This window comes from Triticum aestivum, chromosome 7A (assembly GCF_018294505.1).
Source record: "Triticum aestivum cultivar Chinese Spring chromosome 7A, IWGSC CS RefSeq v2.1, whole genome shotgun sequence".
Taxonomy (NCBI): Eukaryota; Viridiplantae; Streptophyta; class Magnoliopsida; order Poales; family Poaceae; genus Triticum; species Triticum aestivum.
The window spans coordinates 77774779-77782220 of record NC_057812.1 but is presented as its reverse complement, the minus strand read 5'-3'; positions in this window follow the sequence as shown (position 1 = coordinate 77782220).

Here is a 7442-nt window from a genome sequence, read left to right as displayed (position 1 = left end):
CTTAGGACACCCTTGCTAGTGAGCTCACCAGGTGCCGAGTATATGGCCAGCCGATGGTGCGACCGGTTACCCTTAACTATTGGCAGCCGTGTTTTATCCTCAGACCTAATAATTTTAGAATCCCAAGGATTGGATGTGATACTGGGGATGGATTGGTTATCGAAGTATGGAGGAAACATTGATTGCGCCAGTAGGTAAATTCTACTCACCACCCCGGAGGGAAAAAGGATTAAGTATGTATCCAGACATACTCCTAAGAGTACTCACGTAAATTCTCTCACGGGAGTTGTTCAGGAAGAAGTGCCTGTAGTGAAGGATTACCCGGATGTATTTCCAGAGGAATTATCAGGCATGCCGCCAGATCGTGATATTGGGTTTTTGACAGAGCTATTGCCAGGCACCGGACCGATATCGAAGAGACCATACCGGATGCCCGCGAATGATTTGGAGGAGATTAAGAAGCAGATCAAGGAGTTATTGGAGAAAGGTTACATTCGACGAAGTTCATCACCATGGGGAGCCCCAGTGCTCTTGGTTGAGAAGAAGGATAAATCTTTGAGAATGGTTGTTGATTATCGAGCATTGAATGAAGTGATGATCAAGAATAATTACCCACTGCAGATGATCAATGATCTGTTTGACCAGTTGCAAGGAGAAAAAGTCTTTTGAAGATCGACCTGTGATCCGGATATCACCAGCTAAAAATGCGAGAATAGGATATACCTAAGACAGCTTTCACCACAAGGTACGGGCTATAAGAGTACATGATTATGTCATTTGGATTGACTAATGCCCCTGCCTATTTCCTGAGCATAATGAATAAGGTATTCATGGAGTTCTTGGATAAGTTTGTTGTGGTGTTTATTGATGATATTCTGGTATACTCAAAGAATGAAGAGGAGCACAAGGAGCATTTGTGTTTAGTTCTTGAGAAACTCAGTGAACATCAGTTGTATGCTAAGTTCAGCAAGTGTGAGTTTTGGCTGAAGGAAGTTGGATTCCTTGGACATGTTATATCAGGAGAAGGTATAGCAGTAGACCCAACCAAGGTTAAGTCAGTCACTGAGTGGTTGGCACCCACCTCAGTGGGAGAGATCCATAGTTTTCTGGGACTCGCGGGATATTATCGGAGATTCATTGAGAATTTCTCTAAGATTGCGAAGCCCATGATGGAGTTATTGAAGAAGGACACTAAGTTCAAATGGACGAAAGAATGTGAGGCAAGTTTTCAGGAGTTGAAGAAATGTTTGACTACGGCCCCAGTGCTGATTCTGCCAGATATATGCAAGGATTTCCAAGTGTATTGTGACGCATCTCGCTTAGGACTGGAGGAGTACTTATGCAAGATGGAAGAGTTGTTTCATATGCCTCATGTCAACTTCGACCGCATGAGTTGAATTATGCCATGCATTACTTGGAGTTAGCAGCTGTAGTGCATGCACTCAAGACCTGGAGACATTTTCTTATTGGAAATCATTGTGATGTGTACACGGATCATAAGAGTTTGAAGTACATTTTCACACAAAAGGAGCTGAATCTCAGGCAAAGGAGATGGTTGGAGCTTATAAAAGATTACAATATGAAGTTGCACTATCTCCCAAGGAAGGCCAATGTCGTAGCAGACGCTTTGAGCCGGAAGAGTTATGCCAATACCTTAGTAACAGGAGGTTTGCCAAAGGAGTTAGCAGAAGATCTCAGGGAGCTTCATTTGGAGATTGTTCCTAGAGGTTTTGTTGCAGCAATGGAAGTTCAGTCGACATTATTGGGAAAGATTTGAGAATCCCAGAAGGATGACAAAGAAATTGTCGAGATAAAAGAGAAGATGAGTGAAGGTAAAGCCAAAGGTTTTTGTGAGGATGAGCACGACACCTTGTGGTTTGAGGACCGTGTATATGTGCCCAATAATGCAGAGATCAGGAAGTTGATACTTTAGGAAGCTCATGACTCACCATACTCGATACACCCCGGAAACACCAAGATGTATTTGGATTTGAAGGAGCGTTTCTGGTGGAATGGTATGAAGAAGGATATTGCCGAGTATGAAGCCGTATGTGATGTATGTCAGAGAGTGAAGGCAGAACATCAGAAGCCAGCAGGATTACTGCAGCCTATGCCGATACCCGAATGGAAGTGGGATAAGCTTGGCATGGATTTTATCACCGGATTACCTAGGACCCGACCAGGATATGATTCTATCAGGGTAGTAGTGGACCGTTTGACCAAAGTAGCTCACTTTATCCCAGTGAAAACCATCTATAAAAGTGCGAAGTTGGCCAACATATATATGACCAGGATCGTATGTCTGCATGGAGTTCCGGGGACCATCATATCAGATAGAGGAACGCAATTTACTTCAATTTTTTGGCATCAGCTGCACCAGACTTTGGGTACCAGGCTAGAGTTCAATACAACCTTTCACCCGCAGACAGATGGACAGACCAAGAGAGTCAATCGGATTCTGGAGGACATGTTGAGAGCCTACACTACAAAAAAAGACACATCCGTGACATTTTGGGCCGAACGAAATTTTTTTCTGTCATACATATGACACTTCTATGACGATAATTGTGACAAAACTCGGTATCATCATAGATGTGGTGGGCTCCTACTTCTATGACAAAAAATCATGACAGAAAATGGGCTTTTCATCCTGGGCGGGCCAGAGACGCAGCTGCATGACATTCTTTGGGCCTTCCATGACGGAAAAAACTGTGGTAGAAGCGAGGGGGAGGAAAATTTTGGGGAGTTTCCAGTTACGGTGGGAGGTCGGGGGCCGAGCGATGCGCGTTTCTATCGTACACATATGCGCGTGTGTGCGAGGCGTTGGCTCTAACTGAACCCGAGCGAGGCGTTGGGCTCTAATTGAACCCGAGCGATTGCACTGCAGGCTACGTGTTACTGAACCCGAGCGATCGATCGATGGCTGTTGACTGAACCCGATCGAGCAATTCCTTCACTACTACTGCTAACTGAAGCCGATCGATGCTGCCTCTGGATCAACAGTGAGCGTTGCGGGGGGGGGGGGGGGTGGATGAACAATTCCCGGGGGGGGGGGGTGGATGAACAGGACCCCGTGGTGTTGCCTCTGGATGAACAGGACCCCGATCGATCGAGCCGGTTGGGGCTGGATGAACAGGACCCTGTGGAGGGCTGGATGAACAGGACCACCCCGTGGAGGGCAAGATGAACAGTAGACGGTGGAGGGCAGGATGAACAGTAGCCCGTGGAGGGGTGGTTGAACAGGAGCCCATGGAGAGGGCTGGTTGAATAGTAGCCGGTGGAGTAGCGCGCGGTGGAGGCTGGATGAACAGGAGCCCGTGGATGAACAGTCGCAGGTGGAGGCTGGAGGAGGTCGATGGTGGATGAACAGTAGCTCGTGGAGGCTGGAGGGGGTCGACGGTGGAGATGAACAGTATCCCGTGGAGTCCCGTTTTGCGGTACACCACACCCCTCCCGATGAACAGGAACCCCGTTTCGACTGTAGCGCTCCAACACAAGTCCATTTCGTCCGTTTTGCGGTACGCCACACCCCTCCCGATCAACAGGACCCCCATTTCGACCGTAGGAGGTCCGTTTCCTCCGTTTTGCGGTATGCCAGACCCCTTCCGATGAACAGGATCCCGTTTCAAACATGGCCGGTCGAACACAAGGCCGTTTCCTCCGTTCTGCGGTACGCCAGGCCTCGTTTCCATCGCTTGTTCCGTCCAAGGCCTCTCGATGAACACGACGCATTCCGTTGCCTCCCGATGAACACGACACATTCCGTTGCCTCCCCATGAACACGACGACGACGCTGTTTCTCCGTTCCGACCCAGCCATGTACACGAGCCCTGGCCGTACGTATGTGCGAGTAGGCGTTCGAGACCCCGCCCGTATGTACACATACGTGACCGTATTTTCTTTCTTGCACCCTGGCCACTGTACGTATGTCTACATGCTACGTGCGCGCCTCTACATCGACCAGTATATATGTACATACACATTCGCGACCAGAATGACAACGCTACGTACGCTTCGACCAGGTGGGTCCCGACTGTCAGACACTTCCTTGCGTGAGAAGATGTAGCTGGTGGGTCCCAGTAGTCAGGGGCAAACGTTTTTTCGCTAAATATGGTGGCCCGTCCGGTGGGTCCCCGCTGTCAGGTGGAGGAATAATTATTTTGCGCCTAATAAGGAGGCACTTCCTTGCTGCGGCCGTGGACCCAGCTGTCAGCGTCTCCACGCATAGTACTCTTCCGATGGAAGTCAGTCATTGACCACATTGACCACGCCGCACCGAGAGCACCACGGCGGTGGACGACGGCGAGGCCTAGGAAGGGGACGACCCGGAGTCAGGGAAGATGCGGCAGTGGAAGCCCGCACGGAGAGGAGTATGAGGGTTCACTGGTTCGGCTGCGGTGTGAGGCCGCCATCGCCGCAGGGCCTGGCCAGCGGTGGGAATAGTAGGGGGCGGTGAGGCCTCCACAGTAGCACAACCGGCCACGGGAGGCAGGAGCATGCGGCACGACCGGCGCTGCTTTGGGCGGCTGGAGCAAGAAGACCAGAGGTTGAAGAAGCACTACGGCCGTTGGATGGACATCGTACGGTCACTGGAGCTAGAATCGTTCATATTGACTAAGTTGACAAAGCCCTTCGTCCCCGTCAACTTAGTAGGCCGACAAGTCAGCCTCCCACCAAGGTGGGTCCCAGCTAGCCGGGGGAGTATTCATTTTTTTGTGCGTAATAAGGAGGCACTTCCGGTGGGTCCGAGCTGACAGCGGGGGGAACATTTTTTTCACAAAATATGGTGGCCCGTCCGGTGGGTCCCAGTAGTCAGGGGGAAACGATATTTTTCACAAAATACTAGTGGCCTGTCCGGTGGGTCCCCGTTGTTAGGTGGAGGAATAATTATTTTGCGCGTAATAAGGAGGCACTTCCTTGCGGCTGCCGTGGACCCAACTGTCAGCCTCTCCACGTACAGTACTGTTCCGACGGAAGTTGGTCGTTGACCACATTGACCACGCCGCGCCGAGAGCACCTCCGCGGTGGACGACGGTGAGGCATAGGAAGGGGACGACGCGGAGCCGGGGAAGACGCGGAAGTGGATGCCCACGCGGAGAGGAGTACGAGCGTTCACCGGTTCGGCTGCGGTGTGAGGCTGCCGTCGCCGCAGAATAACAGGGGGTGTGGGTGAGTAGAGGGATGCCCTGGCCAACAGTGGGAGTAGTAGGGGGCGCCGAGGCCTGCGCGGCAGCACAGCCGGCCACGGGAGGCGGGAGTAGGCGGTCCGGCCGGCGCTGCTTTGGCGGCTGGAGCAAGAAGATCAGAGATTGAAGAAACACGATGGCTGTTGGATTGACATCCAACGGTTACATCTGCTAGAATCGTTTGTTGACGTATATAATAACTAAAAAATCTTGCATACGCGTCAACTAAACAGGCCCACAAGTGAGACCACTCCCTCTTTTTTTAATAATTTATATATAGCTCATGGCAACTTCTTATGCAATTTATTGCAGTCGTTTTTTTTGGTTGGCCAGGGCCAATTTTGCATATTTCTGTGGGTTCCAAACTATTTTTAATACTGAAATGTCCAGCCAGATTTAAAGTACTTTGAAGATATATTTAAATTAGGTTAATGCCCAGTGAAATAGGAATCTGAAAATGTAATAAAATTCAGAAATTATAAAGTAATTGCCAATTTGTCATCTGTTTTTATATTTACAACCCATTTCATATTACTTTCAAGATTTGCAGGTGTCTTGAAAGAGTTGCAGCCCATCAGCGCGTAGAAAAATAAGTAGGCCTGGATTGGGTATTCTTCAGAAAAAATAAACTGGGCTCATTTTCACAAAGGAAAAATAGGTGGGCTGGTCACATGGTGAACATAAAATATAAGCCTAGGCTAGACGGGCCACAGCCCAGTTCAAACCCTGCTCCGTCTCAACAATACCAAACAAAAAAATACTGCTCGAGTAACTACGTCCCAGGTGTCAGCCGATCTTGTGTTGTTCTCTTGTCTATTGACTATATACGCTCCCAATGTCATGGGTCCCAGATGTCAGGAAAACACTAGGAGGAAGCATTTTATTTTTCCATACGCTGACGTGGTGGGCCCCTACTGTCATCCTCTCCACGTACTTCTGCCGATTCCTGTTGTTTGTTGACCATGTTGACAACGTGAGAGGGCGGCGCCACGGTGAGTGCACCAAAGCGCGCGGAGGACGTCGGCGTTAACAATTTAGGAGACGGTGGGGCGGCGATGCGTGCGCTGAGGCGCAGCCAGCCGTCGGAGGCAGAAGCAGGCGGCCCCGCTGGCGCTGGTTTGGTTTTGGTGGCTGGAGGAAGACAGGACTGAAGAAACACGACAGACTGTAGTACTTAACAACCTTAACTGAAACCAGCAGGGGCACTTAACAACCAAAGCTGAAAGCAGTATGAGTACTTATACAGGTTCAACCATACAAAGCACACGTCGAACAGTGCTACTTCGCCTACAGTTAACCAAGGGTGAGGCCACCAAGCCCCAGGACAAGGCCCGGGCGCCACCCCGTGCATCCACAACCTTCTGAAAGCGGCTTCATCTCGCAACATGGTCAATAAACAGGATATTTGCTTTAGAGCCATGGAAAAGCATGAACATAATCTTCTGTCCTATTCTCCAAGATGGACGGGCCTTCATTATTTGAAACCACCCATGAATACGTATCTTTTCACCTCCAAGGGGAATTGAGTAGGTCGACATAAACATCATGTTGTGACCAAGCGCAAGTCTGACCCGACCATGGTCAGGCATCTGTATAGGAACAATAGAACTCGGCAGTTCCTGTTTCAAAAAGATCACAACTGTAAAACTGTGTATAAGCAATAGTTTATGAACAACATATATAACAGAAAATAGCTCGTACCATAAGTTTCTCGACATAGTTGGACCTGTTCAACGAGTGCAGCAGTGGCACACATATCCCACGTGGCCTTCAACCATTGAAACACCCCACAAGGACCTCAAGACGATCAATAAAGTGTAGGAACTTGTGGATGTCGATCCAGTAAACTTTAGTGCCATTAATAACAGCCGAGTTATTACAGAGTAACAAACGAGCAAAATGCTTTACTCTGAAAAAACCTACACGTGCCACCAATTATAAGAAAATATTAGTTAGAAGTAGCATCTTCGTGAGAGATTCATTGCTACTTCTAAAGTTAAATTGTGATTAGTTAGACAGAATAGGTGGATTAAGAAGTAATCGAGGCAACAATCAAGAACCAGATACAAAACTAACATGGATGAACAATTGGAATGACGTCGGGGTGGAAGATCGCAGTGAAGATGAGACCAGGTTCTGCTATTTCCATCAACATTCGTGCGCCAACTTTCAGTCCATAACACTTGAGAAAGTTTATCCAAGTTCGGCCATAAAAAAGTAGCGATCTTCTTGGTTCATGAACCCAACTCGGAACTT